The 18245-nt window shown below is 45.1% G+C and overlaps 1 protein-coding gene across 8 annotated transcripts in view; it reads left to right on the top strand.

Annotated features, from left to right (window-relative positions):
- Window positions 1-1918: 1918 nt before the first annotated feature.
- Window positions 1919-18245, top strand: part of MKNK1 (MAPK interacting serine/threonine kinase 1) — a 41732-nt gene continuing 25405 nt past the window's right edge. For 3 of the 8 annotated variants that reach the window (XM_040470114.1, XM_040470117.1, XM_040470110.1), the window contains exons 1-3: window positions 1941-2035; window positions 11870-12036; window positions 17500-17570. The gene's annotated coding sequence lies outside the window, so the exon portion shown is untranslated. Of the gene's footprint in view, window positions 2036-11869; window positions 12037-17499; window positions 17571-18245 lie in introns of all 8 variants that reach the window. The other 5 variants (XM_040470113.1, XM_040470112.1, XM_040470111.1 and 2 more) reach the window with 4 other exon arrangements.

The raw sequence follows: 18245 nt of genomic DNA, 5'->3' as shown, positions 1-18245 counted from the left end.
AGGATACAGAAGAGAGAGCTGGTGCCTCAGCAAGACAGAGGATAGAGCCCCCACCTCCACCCCATAGGGCAAAACTTGGCAGGAGGGGTTCCTGAGAGAGGCATGTGTTGGGGGTAGAAGGGCAGTTCGGTTGGGCAGCCACTGCAGAAGGCTTTGTTTTCCTGCTTGTTCAAAATCCATAAAAATACTTAAAGCAGGGAATGAAGAAGCCAGCCACTCTGCATCTTGGGGCAGAGCTTCCACCTTTGAGTAAAGGATGCCCCCCACCCACCCCCACCTTGGCCCTGAAGAACACTGTAGCTTCTTTTTTTTTTTTTTTTTAATTTTTTTCAACGTTTATTTATTTTTGGGACAGAGAGAGACAGAGCATGAACGGGCGAGGGGCAGAGAGAGAGGGAGACACAGAATCGGAAACAGGCTCCAGGCTCTGAGCCATCAGCCCAGAGCCCGACGTGGGGCTCGAACTCAAGGACCGCGAGATCGTGACCTGGTTGAAGTCGGACGCTTAACCGACTGCGCCACCCAGGCGCCCCTGTAGCTTCTTTTTTGAGGTTTCTGCTGAGATTCCTACTCTCCCACCCCCAAGAGCTGTATGTAGTGTGGGGTGAAGGGAGCCACAGTATGGCTAGAGCTCCACCTGATTTGGGTGGAGCCCTTCTCTGAGCCCCCAGAGCCATCATCTAATATTACCTGAACTTGGTCACCATGTGCATAGAGACATAGCAGTTTTAAGAACCTGGATTAGAACATAGGCCTGAGCAACTCAGGACCAGTTGGCTATTTAGATATTCAGGGAACAGGCCAGCATGGCCTCTGAGGACATGTAGCTTGAGTGGGCCTGGAAGGTTATGGGTGGGGAGAGGTCAGGATATACAGGGGCCTCAGGTTGGACTGAGGGATTCTGTAAGTGACTCAACACAGAAGCGTGGGAGAAGGTTCCCCTTTCCAGCCTTCATCCAGACTGGGAAATCTAGCAAAGCCCTGAATGTTCTCTCATGTTCCAGACCTTCTTCCATCATACAGGTGAGAACACTGAGCTCAAAAGGAGAAAGGAATAAACATTGTCAGAATGGTAGGAGATAGAAGTCTAAGAGGCTCTACCTCATCAGACCCACACAACAATCCTGAGACAGATAGGGAAGGGATGTTTACTTCCATTTCACCACGGAGGAAACACATTCAGAGTCAGGACCTGAATTAAACCCAAGTCAGCACTCGTTCCCTCATTACACTTGCAGCCTAGGGAAGGGCTGGGGGTTAACATATTAATTTAAATGCACTTGGTTTTCGCCAAGAAATTAACTTTAAAAAATTCTTTTTTTAATGTTTACTTATTTTTGAGGGGAGGAAGGGGCAGAGAGAGATGGAGACAACAGATTTCTAAGCAGGCTCCAGGCTCTGAGCTGTCAGCACAGAGGCAGACGACAGGATCAAACTCACAAGTGGTGAGATCATGACCTGACGCAAGCCGAAGTCAGACGCTTAACCGACTGAGCCACCCAGGCGCCCCTCCAAGAAATTAACTTTTAAGTGTTTCATTTTGAACTACTGGGGGTAATCCTTTACTCAAGGAAACCCTCAAGGTGAAAAGATAGGTACGCAAACGTCTTCAGAAATTTTACAGAATCAGCCCTCGTTTTAGAAAAGACTGGCAGCATTTCCCCACATGCAATAGGCACTTTAAAAAATCCTGGCACACGGAAGCTCCCGGTGAATGTTAATTACACCAGCCGCTTGCCTGGCCGCGTCCCTCCTGGCGCTTCCTTGACTTCCCGACCTTCACTCCGAAAAATATTTGTCAAAGGAGCTAAGCCCCACCCCCTGCCCCGGCAATCTCTACACCCCTCTCCCTCACTTGGTCTCAGTTTACTTAGCTCGCTCCCACCCTTTCCCGGGGAGTAGCCATCAGGGCGCACGCGCAGCCCCGCCCCTCTCTGGTCGGGCCCGCCCCTCGGGTCTAACACCGCCTCTTCCGCGTTCTCGGAGCGACCTGCAGGTGGGTGCGCGCGACCGGTCTCGCAGAGAGTCAGCTGAGGTAAAGCCGCCCCAGCGAGGTATCCCTCCGAGCAAAATGGGGCGGGGGTCTGTGAAGGAGTCGGTGTGCCCGGGACAGGGCAGACGGGGCCTTCAGAGCGGTCCGCGGTCACGATCCGATCGTGCTGTGAAGGGAATGTTGAGGGGACGCTTGTTTAGGGCTCTCTTCAGGGACCGCGTCTGTGACCTGGCGGGGTACCGTCTGTGGCGAGCCCAGGTCGGGGCTCCGCCGGTGCCTGGGGTCAAGATTAGATTGACAGGTGTCCGAGGTCGGAGCTCAGTCAGTGGCCAGTTTGAAACTCAGCCCGTACCCTGCTGTATGGCTGGGCTCAAGGCGCAGGCAGTCCAACATCACGAATAGATTTTCACGTGAGGAGTTTATTCTGTATGTGTCCTACCTTATTTTAAAGTTAACTGTTTTCATCTAAAAGCTCTTGACATGTGTGGGTCGCTGTACAGTGAGGAGAGATGATGTCAGAAGTAATCTGTTCTTCGGGATTTCCAGGCTACCGTCAGGTGGTCAGTAGCAGATCAGAGCCCAGCGCAGGTGACACGAATAAAATGTTGGAAGTGCTTGATTTTGGGTTAGGTAGTCCTGGGTTCACATTTCACACCTGCCACTTCCTAGCTGTGTGTTCTTGGGTCATTTCCCCTCTCAGGGCTGTGGTTCCTCTGGTATAAAAAGGGCATAATACATATGGTCATTGTGAAGGTTGATTAGGATTACATGTGTCACTCAGGATGGCACCTATCACAGAATGGGTGCTGAATACATGGTAGCTGTGATTTCTAGGAACTAGGTCATTTTGGAGGGGAGAACTTTAGAGAGGCCCCAGGGGAAGAGTTGAGGTCACCTAGGTCTTGAACCCTCACTGGACTTTGTAGATGGAACTGACTTGTAGGATGAGAAGGGAACTGATGCTTATTGACCGTGGCTTACGTGCCAAGCAGCGCCCTGGGCAGTTGATGTATATTGTCGCTCTAGATCCTCAGCCATCCGCCTGCAGCTTTCAGCCCTACTATCCTTTGCTTCAGCCCCTCTAAAAAGGGCCAGGCTGGAAGTGATGTAAAGAGGAGACTCGGGGTTGGATGTTCATATGGAGCCAGACCAGTTCAAGACTTTGTCCCCTTCCCCAATTTCTCCCACCTCAGCTCTTCCCTTTGTGTGATCGCAGAGTTAATTGTATTCTTGACTTCGGGGAGCCTTTACTCTAGTGCTGTAGCAGATTTTGATGGTTAGAAGGCCTGGCAAGAGAGCACCTCTTAAACTTAGATTGCATGAAGCTGAATCATGGCAGAGAGAAGTTCTGTGAACAGGACCTGTTGGATTCCAACACATGCTTAGGAAGTGTATATGGCCTCCTGTTATGGGGTCCCATAGTAATCTAGTAATGTGGTTCTTTTTGCATCCCCTTCATGGGTGCCCGTGTGATCTTTCTAAGACAATGTTCTCATCATGTTATGTCTCTGCTCAGAAACCTTGGCTGGCTTCATTGCTTACTATATAAAGTCTGGACTCTTCAGCTGCATAGACAATTCCCCCCTCCCCGCTCTATAATCTGTTCCCAAACGTATCTCCTGCCCTGTTTCCCTATGTTCTCCCAAAACTGCACCCATGCCTCAGTCAAAATAAACTAGTTTTTAAAAAAAATTTTTTTTTAACGTTTATTTATTTTTGAGACAGAGAGAGGCAGAGCATGAACAGGGGAGGGGCAGAGAGAGGGAGACACAGAATCCGAAACAGGCTCCAGGCTCCGAGCTGTCAGCACAGAGCCCGACACGGGGCTCGAACTCACGGGTCGTGAGATCATGACCTGAGCCAAAGTCGGACGCTTAACCGACCGAGCCACCCAGGCGCCCCAAAATAAACTAGTTTTTGTTGCTTAAATACTCCCTGCACGTTTCTTTGCTTGCACTCTCTTCCTGGCATTCCCTCCTCCTTTCTTGTCTTTCAACGCTTGTCTCATATGACCTTCTCAGCAACTTCTCCTTGCTGGATTAGTTGCCCCCCTTCCCATCTTCTATAGCAGGGGCTAAACCTCGAATATAGCTCTGATTACTGTCTACCTTGGGGTATATCACCTCATGTGTACTCTGAGTACACTGGTAGTAAGGGACCATGTCTGTTTCATCCCTCCTCTTCCTGACACATAGTAGGCCTTTGCGGTGTTTGTGGTTGAGTGAGTCATTGACATTTTTTATGTACTCGCTTTGGTCTTTGCTTTATGAGCTTTCAGGTTCAGAGTGGGCCTTTGTGTTTTTCCTTCTCTTTGTGCTAAGGAGAGCCCTTGTTTAGATTGATGATGCCCTAATTTACAGGCATCAAAGGGAAGAAAGTGCAGGAATTCTGTACAAGGCAGGATTCTTCATTGATATTATTATTCTCTTGCCTTTGGTGTGAATTTTGTTGGAAGGGAGGTGGTGCTCTGTTCAAGGACCTGAAATGAGTATGATATAGATCATGCAGGGGAAGGCTCACAGGTGGTTTATTAATCTGTTGTCCTGCCTTTGGCCTTGGCATTGTCCCTGGCCCTTTCCATCTGGGAACAAGCTGCTACAAATCCACATTTTTCCTTGCCAACAGCTTGAGCATGTGGAACAGAAGACTCCTTGATGATCATAGAAAAATACGCATCACTGAAGATAGAGGAGTTTGGGAACCATCTGGTTCTACCTCTGATTTTACAGATGAGGAGAGGCCCCGAGAGGGGAAGGACTTGATCAAGACTGCACAAGCAATCAGTCAGTGGCAGAGATAGTACTAAAAGTGAAAGTACTGACTCTTTTTTTCAGTCCACCGACCTTGTTAATATAATATCTAACATTTATTGAGCACTTACTATGGGGTGGATACTATTTTAATGCTTTATATGTAACACCTTAAAACTCCATTTATAGACTTGGAAACTGAGGCAGATGGAAATCATTCAGATCTACTTTCTGATTCCACAACTCTGGTTTTTAATATGGTGGAAATGGCAGTCCTCTCCTAACCAATGAGATAGAATGGTTCTCCAAAGAGTTTGCTCGCAGATCCCCCTACCTCTGTGAGTAAGAGATGTCCTCCCAACAATGTATCCCTATAACCTGGGGAGATGTCTTGAGAGGAATCCAGAGTGTATTGAAAGAATGGATGAAAAAAAGTGAAGCAAGCCAATGAGTATTAGTTTATCATGTTTATCAAGTCAGGTAGTAAATGCAAAGTTTTAGAATAAACTCAGTCCAGGATCTTTCTGTAAAGATTCCCAGTCAAGGATGGCAAGATTCAATTCAATGAACACATATTGAGCTCTTGCTATGTACAAAACCCTGGTATTGAGAAATATACACAGAGGAAAACAACACATTTCCTGCCCTTCTGTAAGTAATTGTCTTCTCAGAGCCTTCTCCCTCCAGTGTAGTTGGGAAGATAGATAAGTACATAAATAACTGAGATCAGACTGACTGTGGTAAATATAGTAAGGAATGTAAACAAAGTGGGAGTTTGGGAAAAGGAGAAATCAATCCCAACATGACCAAAGGGGGTCTAGAGAAGGATTCTTGAAGGTGGAAATTTATGCTGGGCTTTGGAGGAAGTTCATTCCTATGAGAAGCTTCAGTTTGAGCACTGGTCTAGAGATGGAAATGAACAGAGGTGTGTGTGTGTGTGTGTGTGTGTGTGTGTGTGTGTGTGTGTGTTGGAGGAGAGGAGTGGAATGGGTAAGGAGAGGAAATAAGCTGAAATGATGGATTGTGGCCAAAACGTAGAGGGAAGTTGGGAGAAGAACATTAACATTTATTGAAGGTCTGCTCTGCATTATGGCTTGCAATATGTTAGGTGCTTTACACACTGTAATTTATTTAACCCTCACAATCCTATAATGTGGGGATATTTATCCCCAATTTAAAGATGAAGAAGCCAGACCTCAGAATGATTAAAGTGACTTGCCCAAGGTCAGGTAGCTAGTAAGTGTCAGAGCTTGGTCCAAACTGATGAGTGTTGGATTTCAAACACCTATGTTCTTTCCAGTATGCTGCAAGGCTCCTAATGCCATGACTAGGGTTCTGTTTCCTCTGGTTGCATAATGGAGGCTAGTCTGGAGCAAAGAATGTCCCAGAAGGAGGACATCAATGAAGAGTCTGTTGGAATAGTCTAGTTCAGGCTTAAACTGTGAATCACCAGCCTAATATGGAAGCTGCCTGGTCCAGGTCTGCTGCTGTAGCACCATAAACCAAGCATGTTGCCATCCTTTGCTAGTAGAATCTCAGAATCAGTTTAGAGAGGCTGCTGGCACCCTTACATTTCAGGCCTAAGTTCTAATGTGAGATTCGCAGGTTATTACAGAAGTGTCTGGGGAAGGAACCCATTTGGCAGATACTGTTCCTTCATTTTCTCACCCTTACATTGAACAAGAATCTGTAGTGGAGGAAATAGGACTAGCTCAGAGTCACTAGGCTGGTCTTAGTTTTGCTCATTATCATCTGTGAGGCCTTGATCTCAGCTTCTTCCTCTGTAATATTGGATCTGTTTGGGTTCACTTTTGAGATCTCTTCTCTTGCTAATGTCATGTGTTGCTTTGCTCTTCCTGGGTTGGGGTAGTATAAAGAAGTGGCCGAGTTGGGGCACCTGGGTGGCTCAATCGGTTAAGCGTCACACTCTTGATTTCGGCTCAGGTCATGATCTCACAGTTTGTGGGATTGAACGCCACATCGGGCTCTGTGCTGACAGCAGGGAGCCTGCTTAGGATTCTCTCTCTCTCTCTCTCTCTCTCTCTCTCTCTCTGCACCTGCCTTCCCCCTATCTCAAAATAAATAAATAAACTTTAAAAGAAGTGGCTGAGAATATGCACCTGGATTCCAAGAGATTAGGCTTTAAATTCCAGCCTCTCATGCTTCTTGTGGTTGCCAGTAGCTAGGTGTATAGACTCCAGAGTTGGACTGACTAGGTTTGAGTCCTGGCTCTATCACTTGCTAGCTGTGTGACTGGGGCAAGTTATTTAACCTTCCCGGGTCTCAGTGTCTTCATCTGTAAATTGGGGATACAAGTATTATCCACCTCATAGGGTTTTATGAGGATTGAGATAACTCATCTCAAACACTTCGCACAGTGCCCAGCATATAGTAGGTGCTCAATGAATGTCAGCTTTAATACTAATCATATTAACAATTACTATCAATGTCTAGTTAGCTATTCTTTTTATAGAAAGTATATTTATTAGGGCCATTTTTCCTACGGTCTTACTTTGACATTATTGCCTTCTCTTTCTTTCCATTGCCTCATCAGGAAACTTTGAAATAATAGATAGTTCTATCACAGAGCTGCAAAGTGTAACATGACAGAAAATGCCTATAGGAAGAGGGTCAGGTAAAAGTCAGTGGCTCATTAGAAATCTCACCTGACTTGTGGTTTCACCACCTCTGTCACGATAAACAGGAAAAGAGCAGCATACTTATTCCCTTTTGCACAGCCTTCAACAAAAGTGCCAAGTAAGACCCCTCCAATTCACTTGCCAAAAAGTACAATAACAGTATCTCTGGAAAAGTAGTACGTAATTTGGTTCTTCTTTCTCTCCAGTTTAAACCCCTTTGACCTTAACTTAAGCTACTTCATCTTGTTCCATTATCCATAAATATGGAGAATTTCCTTCTGATTTTAAAGGCAGGATGAGATCAAGATTTTCTCATGAGAACCTTTTGTGTACTTAAAGCCAGAATCGAGTTAGGCCTCCTCTTCTCTTCTCTAGGTTAAGCAGCCTTGGTTTCTTTTACCTCAGTCTTAAAACCTATTTTCCGTTGCTTGGATCACATTGGTCATGCTTCTTTTCCTTCTTTTTGGTTTTTCTATTTCTTGGCAGTGACCCAGACTGCTTAGTCTGCTAATAAGAGTCCAACTAAAACAGTTTAAGGGAAGAATAACTTCAGGTGTTTTCATTCAGTCATGAACATTTATGGAGTGTTTGCCCCGTGCCAGGCCCTGTGCTAGGTGTAGGGTACCCAGAGAGGAATTAGACATAGTCTTCACCCTGTCCCTAGCTCACAGTCTAAGGGGAGGTGTACAATTAAATGTTACAGATGCCGTGATTAGATTATGCACAAGTGTGGAGAGCTGGAAATTGTTGAGGGCCATTAGGTAGAAACAGATCATCCATTTTGCCTGGACTGTAGGTCAAAATTTCTGTAGAGAAGTGGTAGGACACAATGCAGGAGTGGTAGTCTGAAGCAAGGTTGTGGAGGCCCTGAGTGACAGCACAGGAGCTTGGTTATTCCAGCGATGGTGGATACCCATTAGATGTGTTGGAGCAAGGAAGTAACAGGCTCATATTTGGGGTTTTGGACCAAGCACAGAGATACCACAAGCTTTAGTCTTATTGGTCCTCCATGGATGTTTTCATATTACTTGAAAGTAATATGATGGATCCCTTGTTTGTAGACTGGCTTTTTTGCTCTAAAACTTCTTTAGAAAAATTAGTTCTTAACTCTGGAAAAATTTCATTCCTTATACAGGCAGGAAGTTTGTGAGGAATTGAGAGAGAATTGGGTGACCAGCCTATATAAGACTCAGTGGCAAGCCAATGTGTGTAGGTATGGTCTGACCACATTCACCCTTTCCCAGCCCTATCCCAGGCAGAGGTCCAGGAAGGAGGAGAGGGCTCCAGAGCTCATCAGGGTATTTGGTAAGCCATGCTGAGAAGAGTCAGGCAGTGTGAGAGACAGAAGTTCTTTCTGAGGAGGAAAAGAGGCCCAGAGGAATTTGAAATGGTGCCAGAAGGAATCAGGGCCAACCAGGCACTTAGAATCCTGGGTCATGAATCTGAAAACCTCCAAATTCTATCTCTCTGCCTTTGTACTTTGCTATCAGTTTATTCCTTCTGGCTGCCCAGTTGTGGTTTACAGAGTGCTGTCCAGGGCCACAGCTAATCTGGGGAAGCCTTATCTCAAGCTAGAGTCATATCTGCTATTTATGGAGTGCCTACTTTGTGCCAGTCATTGTGCCATGAACTTGAAATACATTAACTCATTGAATTCTCACAACAAGCCTGCGGCGTAAGTATTCTTGCCCCCACTTTATAGATGATGACAGTGAAGCAGAACGGTTAAGTATTATTTCCAAGACAACCTCATTAGTCAATGTGAAAGCCAGAATCTCAATCTAGGCCCTAATGGCTCGAAAGCCCATGTACTTCCTACCTCCCCAGCCCTTGAGTAGTTCCAGACAGCAGAATAACACAAAATCCATAAAGGAATTCTGAAGATTGTTTTTACTATAAACCTACTAGAGGTAGAAATGAACAGAGGTGTGTGTATGTGTGTGTGTGTGTGTGTGTGTGTATTGAGGGGAGGGGAAAGTAAACTGGGTTGGCAAACTCTGGCCTACAGGTCATATCTGGCTCACCACCTCTTTTGTGTGGACTAAAGAATACTTCTTACATTTTTAAATGGTTGGGGAAAAAAATTCAAGAGAAGATTAATATTTGTGATGGGAAAATTATATAAAATCCAAATTTCAGCATCCATAAGTAAGGCTTCGCAAAAGTAGAGCCACAGTTGTTTATTTACATATTGTCTATGGCTGCTTTCACTCTACAAAGGCAAAATTAAGTAGTCACAACAAAGACCATGTAACACAGAAAGCCTAAAATATTCACTATCTGGTTCTTTGTGGAAAAAAATGGCGGGGCTCCTGGATGGCTCAGTCAGTTAACCATCCGATTTAGGCTCAGGTCATGATCTCACAGTTCATGAGTTCAAGCCCTGCATCGGGCTCTATGCTGACAGCTCAGGGCTTGGAGTCTGCTTCAGATTCTGTGTCTTCCTCTCTGTCTCTCTGCCCCTCCTCCACCTGTGCATGCTCTCTCTCTCTCTCTCAAAAATAAAAAATAAACATTTTTTAAAAATTGGCCAAGTCCTATAGGCAACAAGAAGCAACCAATGGCAAGACTAAAGACAAAGAGTTGAAGTTCAAAGATGGTCAAGGTTGTCCCTGGAGGTGTGGCTGTAAGGAGAGGGAGTGTAACCTGAGCTTCTTCGGGCCCTGGAAATAGTTTTATTGGGCCAAAGAGATTTGTTGGGGAATAAAAAGTACAGTAGGAAGGATAATTGTATGTGCCAACATTCTCTATTGGACAATAAAGAAATATTTTATGGATGAAGTAACTTGGATATTTACTAGAGCCCTTTTTTGTGCCAGATACTCTGTTAGATACTAGAAATACAAAGATGAAAAAGGGGTGTCACTGCCTTTGAGGAGCTTATGGCCTAGTGGGCAAGCCACACATGCATGTGAATAGCAGCTCTGTGTATTATCATAGCATGCCATGGATTTGATGAAATGCTGGATGAAGTAAAAAAGAGCCAGGGACTGCTGTACTTTGTGGAACCACTTTCAGTAATTCATGAGAGGTCCTGAAGGATGAATAGATGTTCTTTTCAAGAAGCAACGTACCAGGCTGAGAGAAAACCTGACCATGTGAGTATTTGGAGCAAGGAGGTTAGAGGAGAAAGAGACATTAGAAATGATTTAGGGGCGCCTGGGTGGCTCAGTCGGTTAAGCGTCCGACTTCATCTCAGGTCACGATCTCGCAGTCTGTGATTTCGAGCCCCGCGTCGGGCTCTGGGCTCATGGCTCGGAGCCTGGAGCCTGTTTCCGATTCTGTGTCTCCCTCTCTCTCTGACCCTCCCCCATTCATGCTCTGTCTCTCTCTGTCTCAAAAATAAATAAACGTTGGGGCGCCTGGGTGGCGCAGTCGGTTGGGCGTCCGACTTCATCTCAGGTCACGATCTCGCAGTCTGTGATTTCGAGCCCCGCGTCAGGCTCTGGGCTGTTGGCTCAGAGCCTGGAGCCTGTTTCCGATTCTGTGTCTCCCTCTCTCTCTGCCCCTCCCCTGTTCATGCTCTGTCTCTCTCTGTCCCAAAAATAAATAAATGTTGAAAAAAAAATTAAAAAATAAATAAATAAATAAATAAATAAATAAATAAATAAACGTTAAAAAAAAGAAAGAAATGGTTTAGAAACATTCTGTGGGTGGGCAGCTGGCAGGGTGAGATAATCTGATAGAGAAGAAGGGAAAGGAGGAAGGATGGGGGTTGGGACAAGTCCAGTTCGGGACACGTGATTTGAGGTAATGGTGAAACATGTCCGGCTTCCAGTTTAAAAATCATTTTAGAAATGTTAGTACAGAGGCCCAGAATTCAGATTTAAACTGCATGGTCAGAGCTTTTCCACTGGGAAAAAAGGGAAGTAGAGACTCATTTTGTAGAGAAATTGACAAATCAGCTTTGATACAGGATAACTAGAGCCGTGAGTTTGAAAATAGCAGTGGACATGTAGAAAATGACATCAGATGGAAAACTAGCAATAATTATGCATTGGGCATAAAACCTTGCTCGTGTTTATACCACCTGCTGCTCTCGGCATCTACTCTTACCTTTTCTGGCTCCACTGCCTGCTGCCTGTGAGACCTCGACCTGGCCACTAAGAGATAGAGCCAGAACTCATTCATCCCTAAAAACATGGACAACAGAGAAGTGTCAGCTTTTACCTTCTGCGAGATGCTCTTCGGCGACCAGAGCTGTCCAGAACCGTCATCCAGGCCTAGGTCTGGACTCCCACAGTGGAAACAGAATCTGAAAACTTTTACTCAGACCCTTGTTAAATCTCCAAATGCTTGGTGTCAACATTTTCAAACACTCAAATGTCTAATTTTCCCACAGATGGGAAATCTGTGATGGCCTTGTGTATATCTACTTACTAGTATGACACATAGGTTTGGGGGAACATGTAGAGTGAGCTTTATCTTCTTTAGTCGTTTTAAAGAAGTCAGACTTTTATATCTTTTCTATTTCTGCTTTTTTAAAGATTTTCATGCCAGGTGAAGCAAAAGCCAGTGTAGAACTGAAGAATGCTACCCTCCAGAGGCCATTGAAATGCTGCAGTAGCTGGTAGACAGCGGCCCTCTGTCAGGAGCATTATTTCATTATTTCATCTCAGTTTACAGAGGATTTACTTCTCAGAAGTTGGGCAAGGTAAGACGGATGCACATTTCACTTAACCTTTTAGACTGCTTCGGGCGGAAATTACCTGATACTTCCAGAGGGAAGGGTGGGTCAGAGATTTCAGTATTCAGGGGGCAGCGAGGATTAACTGGGTTGCCTGGCATGCCTAAAACAGTTACTTAGTAGGGACAAGCACATTTCTACCAGAATACAATGGCCGAGAAGGTCACAAGGAAAACCACACAGTAAGTAAAACATATTTATTTACTTATAAAAGTAAAACAACTGTACCATAAATAACAAAATTCAATATAACAGAGGTATGAAAAGTAAAGTTCTGTACCCACCCAATTTCATTCTCTTAAAGTAACCGTTGTTAATAATGGCTTGAGATGTATCTTTTGGGGTTATTTATTTTTATTTTTATTTTTTTACTGCATAATATTTGTGACATATGATGCTACTCTGAAGTGTTCTTTTTTTTTTTTTTTTAATGTTTTATTTATTTTTGAGAGCAAGAACTCGAGCAGGAGAGGAGCAGAGAGAGAGGGAGACAGAGGATCCGAAGCAGGCTCTGCACTGAGAGCAGTGAGCCTGATGCGGGGCTCGAACTCACAAACTGAGATCATGACCTGAGCCAAAATCAGATGCTCAACCACCTGAGCCACCCACATGCCCCTGAAGTGTTCTTGAATACCTGTGGCTTCATCATGCCTGGCAGATTATAAATAATGCCTGTGTTGTAGATTGGGTCAGATGAGGCTTGGCTGAGAATAATTTTAGTCTGATCTGTGAGCTTTTTACTCCTTTGCTGCTATGTGTCACCCTTCTTTATCTGAAGCTTCCCAGTGGCCTTCCCCCATTCCCAACCAGCTCCCCTTCCTGAATTCTCCCCTTCTTTGGTGGTACCACTGCTCTTAGGGTTACCTGACTTTAGTTAATAAACATAGCTTCATAAACATATTCTGAGGTCCTCCTCTGTGCTGGATCCCTGCTGGGCAGTGGAGACAGAGAGAAAATAGGCCCCATCCCATCCTGCAAAGGGTAGTCATCTTGGACTCCTCCACCATCTCCAGTCGCTTGGCAGGACTAGGACCAGTTCTGCCTGTGCGGCTTCATCCCCTCGCCTCTTTCTCCCATTCTGTCCCTGCCTCGGTCACAGGCTTTCCTTGCCCTCCTGCCTATTGTGGCGGCCTCTCTCTACTCTCCCAGACTCAGTCTAGCCTCCAGTCTGTTCTGCATATCACAGCCAGTTTCATAGCCCAGTCCCTCCCCACTGCCTAGAATGGTGGTTCACAAGTGTGCTCTGCTGACCTTGGGGGTCTTTGAAACCTTTTCAGGGTATCTACAAGGTCAAAACTGTTTTCAGAATAGCACTAAGATGTTATTTGTTGTTGCAAAGCAACAGTGTGTAGAACTGCTAGTGCGTGAGCATGAGTCCAGGCAGCGGCACAAAGATGTGCTAGCAGCCTCTGTATTCCTCACTGCTACACTCCCAGCTTCTTACAAAATGCCATTTTCACTTAAGAATGTCCTGATGAAGCAAGAAAAAGTATTAATTTTAGTGAATCTCAGCCCTGGAGTACACATCTTTTTTTATTCTGGGTGACAGAATGCAAACGCTCACAAAGCACTTCTGTACATGCTGACGTACCCGGGTTGTCTCAAGGCAAAGCGCCTGTGGGATTGTTTGCATCACAAGCTGAACTCTTCATTTTTACTTGAAAGAAGGACTGAGGCTTGAGGAGGCTGCAAAGTAGATAGGGACCTTGGAGGGCCTCGCTGGCCACGTTAATAAGCCCGCGTGATCTGACTTCAGCCTGCCCTTTTCAGCTTTTTATACTACCCTGCTCACCCAAATCCAGTCCTTCACTCCTGCTTTCTCTTTCTAAAGCACACACTCCCTTTACCCCCTCTACCCTTCCTCTGATCATTCCTTCCACCAGGAGATGCAGTGACAGCTCTGAAGAGTGCTTGTGATCCCAGAGTCAGAACAGAGGAAGAAGATGGGCCTGACTCCAGACCCTTTGCCTCTGGAAATCTTGCTGTCACAGCCCTGTTGGGGGCCTGTTGTGAATGACCACCCTGCTGGCACCCTGGGCGGAGGGGGGGGGGGCGGCTCACACTGCCCACTTCCACAGCAGTTGAATGAGAATCTGCAGTCTGCCTAATGCTGGCCAGCCTTGCAGCACATAGCACTCTTGGGAAAAACCTATGAACTACCCTAGCCCCTTGGAATCACACTCCCAGACTGTCATCTGAGTGAGATGATTTCACAGGTGGCTCCTTTCATCTGTCATGCGTTAAATTTGACTAGCTTCTGTTGGAGTGTACTTTTCCTTGACCTTGTCCCCTACACAGTAATGATCCATCAGAAACAAAATCAACCAACTAATAGGTCAGGTGGAAGAAGAACGTAGCTGTGTACCTGATACCTGAACTGCCATGAAATAACGTGGTTGGACTGGTTTGTAGCTCATCCTCCATAATATGCCGAAGCATAAAATGCAAAGTTATCTCCAAGTAAGACAGAGAAACTTATGATTAATCAGATTTCTGATTAATATAATAATGTGGCAGTAATGCTTTTGTATTTATGTAAGCTAGTGCAGGGCTGCCCAGCCTTTTTGACATCATAGCACACACAGAAAATGATCTTGTTCAGCCCGGTGAGGGGATCAATACCTCATTCACAGCACATCAGTAGGGAAGCTCTGTGCTAAGGTTTCTTTCTTTTTTTTTTTTTTTTAAGGTTTCTAAATAAAAGCATTCTTATTGATGCCTGGCTAACTTTACCCTCCTGCCTTTCAGCATGAATGTTTAAATATAATATTAAACATATTTAATATATGAGGTAATATTAAATATGCTTATAATAATGTAATAGTTAAAAGCTTGACTTTTAAGCCAGTCTATCTAGATTTAAATCCTAGCTCTGCCACTTATTTAGCTACGTGACGATGGGCAAATTAATTACTTAATCTCTTCGTAGCTCAATTTCTTCATCTGTAAAATGTAGATAATAATTATACTTATCTCCTCCAGTTGTGAAGATGAAATAAGTTAGGATATGTAAAATGTGGTGTTTGTAAAATACTTGGGACGTTGCCTGACATATGAAGAGCACCACGTAAGTGTGCCTGCTGTCACTAGTCATTGTGTGCACCATGGCTGCAAGTACTACTCCTTCAGGGACGTCAGCGTCCTGGGCTCCAGCTCCCCAGACCCATCCTCGGTGCCTGCCCCTCGGCCACACATGTGTCAGTCTTAGCTCTTCCTTCAGAGTGCCCACCCCCTTCCTTTCATCTCCTCCGGTCTCCGTTGTTTGGGGACCTCCACCAGCTGGTGACTGAGAAGGCATCACTACAAATAATTGTACTCATCACCTTGTTCTCACCACTGTTCCTTCTCTGGAAAGCCCTTGTGACTGATGCAAATAACTCTTACAGGGTGGGAAGAGGAGTGAACCATAGTCTTTGAAGAGAACTCTCCAGTACTTGGGAGAGGAGTGTGAGCTAAATTTGCCGAGCTGAGTTAGCCAGCAAAGTCGTGTTCTTAGCGGGGAAATGATCTCCTTTGGTGTCACATAGCAGATGCAGGAGCTGGTCGGTTCTCTGAAGTTTCTGTCAAAACATGGAGAACGGATATGGTGACTTGGGGGACAGTTTGGAGAAATGACAGTTCTCTCAGAGGCAGGCCTTGGGGTCACCTGTGCGGAGAACTGTGGATGATGGGTGCTTCCCTGTCAGGAACATCTGTTGCTGTTGGAGTCCTACCCAGGTGAATCTCCTCAGTGCCTCCTCAGCTGCTCCGGGAGTTCTGATTTGCGCTGGCCAGCCATAATGCTTCTCTTCAGGCTTAGCACATGTTCTTTGTCTGTCTCTCTCCCCAAGCCCACCCTGGCCAGTTCCCATTTATCCCCCAGATGTCAGCTTAGCTGTTCCTTCCTCTAGTTACCAAGCTGAGTTTGATGACTGTCTTCTGCTCCACAGCACCTGCTACTTGCTGTCACACAGCACCTGTCCCCCTCTATTGAAATTGTTTTATACACCAGTGGATTTAAATTCCTAAGGGCAGAGACCGTGTCTTCTCTTGTATTCTCACTGCCTAGCACTGGACAATCTGTAGGTACCCAGTAAATATGGTAGTTGCCAAATGAGTAAGTCAGTAGTGCTCTTATGTTGTGTCTTCTTTGACCCTCACACAGCCTGGTGGTGCAGGCAGCCCGGGCCTTACTCTGACCTTTTTTGTTACATGAAGAAACGGATACTTAGGGAAGCCAAGCAAGCTACCAGAGTGCACACAGTGCTGGAGAGCCAGGATTGAGACTGGTATCTCTCAGGCTCAAATGCTCATTGCATCATATTGTCATATTGGTTTTTACAGAATTTTTCCTTTAAAAAAAATTAGCATTTAAAAAAGATAAAAATTAAAATAGTATTCCATGTTGTTTTCCAGTATTATAAAAATAACATCTTCAGGGCACCGATATTCCTGAAATGTTTTTTCCTCGCTGAATGTTGAATTTCAATACAGAGAAATCTACATACAGTTTTAAATATTGTATGATCAGATTCTAAATTGCAATTTGTGTCGGAGAAAATTTATTGTGTATTTTATTGAAAATAAAACTTGGCTAAAACAATAAGAGCATTAAAAAGTTACACGTTTCATTATATACAATTTGGAGAATGCTGAAAAATATAAAGCAGAAAATAAAAATCACCCTATCACACAGAGAAAACTACTATATAGATTAGAAACATCCTGGACTCGAAAGGTAGCACTGAGTTTGAACCCGCTAAACCGCTAACTAGATGTTTGATGTTTGGTAGATTGTTTAACCTCTGAGCCTCAGTTTTCCTCACCTAAAATATGGCAAAATATTTACCTCGTGGGATTATTATTTTTTTTTTTTAATTTTTTTTTTTCAACGTTTATTTATTTTGGGACAGAGAGAGACAGAGCATGAACGGGGGAGGGGCAGAGAGAGAGGGAGACACAGAATCGGAAACAGGCTCCAGGCTCTGAGCCATCAGCCCAGAGCCTGACGTGGGGCTCGAACTCACGGACCGCAAGATCGTGACCTGGCTGAAGTCGGACGCTCAACCGACTGCGCCACCCAGGCGCCCCCTCCTCGTGGGATTATTATAAGAATTAGAATTATTGTAATGTATATAAAATACCTAGCATGGTGCCTGGCACATACTAAGCACCTTTTCAAATTTTAGTAGTGTTAACATTTTTATGTATTTCTGTCTGGTATTTCCATACACGTGTGCACACACAGATTTACCAAGTGTGTCATTGGGTCATCACAGGGTTGCTGGAAAGGGCAGGTGTTATTTTAAAACCTACCCCACTGATGAGGAAACTGGGGCTCTAAGAGGCAGAGTAGCTTGGCATAACCTTGGTGGTGTGTCTGGTAATCTCTGAGTCAGGGCTCTCACCTTGGTCTCCTGATACCAAGCTCACGTCCTTCCCTGTCAACAGTGTGCTTCCCCTCCAGCTCCAGCTCCACCAGTACACAAATGGTAGACCACCAAGCTCTGACCAAGAGGAAGGTAAGGGCTGGAGGCAGTGGAAGTACTGGGAACCTACACACCAGCTGGGGTCTGTCTGAAAACTTAAAGGAAGTACTCACTTTCTCCTCTAAAATAACACATTGCCCAATCCTATAGCAGGCACTAGACTTCTGGCTAGGATCTCCTGGGTCATGGGGCTTTTTCTTAGAAGGAGTTTGTCGGAGAACTCATAGAACTGAATAGCCTTACACTGCATTGTCTGTAGGGAGAGGTGTACTCACATTTCTTTCAGCGTGTGTCCTTGTTACTTGTACCTTGTTACAGGTGACATGCATGCACCTGACATTAAGAGCGTGCATTGTTTCATATCATTTCACTTCAGAGCACATTTTCTGATACCTCATGGTTATCTGACGCTGTGCCGCGGCTTATAGGAGATGCAGAGATGAACAGGCAACAGTCCTGGCCTGTAGGAACACTAGGGAGAGCTCAAGGCTGTCAGTGCTCAGCACCAAATTCTGTCAGCGCTCTAGTAGAACTTCTAGCAGGGTGTTTGGGAGCAGAGGAGGAGCACTATTACTTCTATGCAGTAATACCGTCTGTTTGCCTGGTGCCTAACTGATTTCCAAAGTGTTTGTGCAAACTGAACTCATTCAAAGGGGCACAGCCTTCTGAGCTGGGTTTTGGTGGCTGAGAGGACGTCGTGGGCCAAGG

The sequence above is a fragment of the Herpailurus yagouaroundi genome, unplaced genomic scaffold, assembly GCF_014898765.1.
Source record: "Herpailurus yagouaroundi ecotype Mexico unplaced genomic scaffold, PumYag 77, whole genome shotgun sequence".
NCBI classification, from domain to species: domain Eukaryota; kingdom Metazoa; phylum Chordata; class Mammalia; order Carnivora; family Felidae; genus Herpailurus; species Herpailurus yagouaroundi.
Note: the sequence above shows the minus strand (reverse complement) of the source record. Positions and strands in the feature narration are given on the sequence as shown.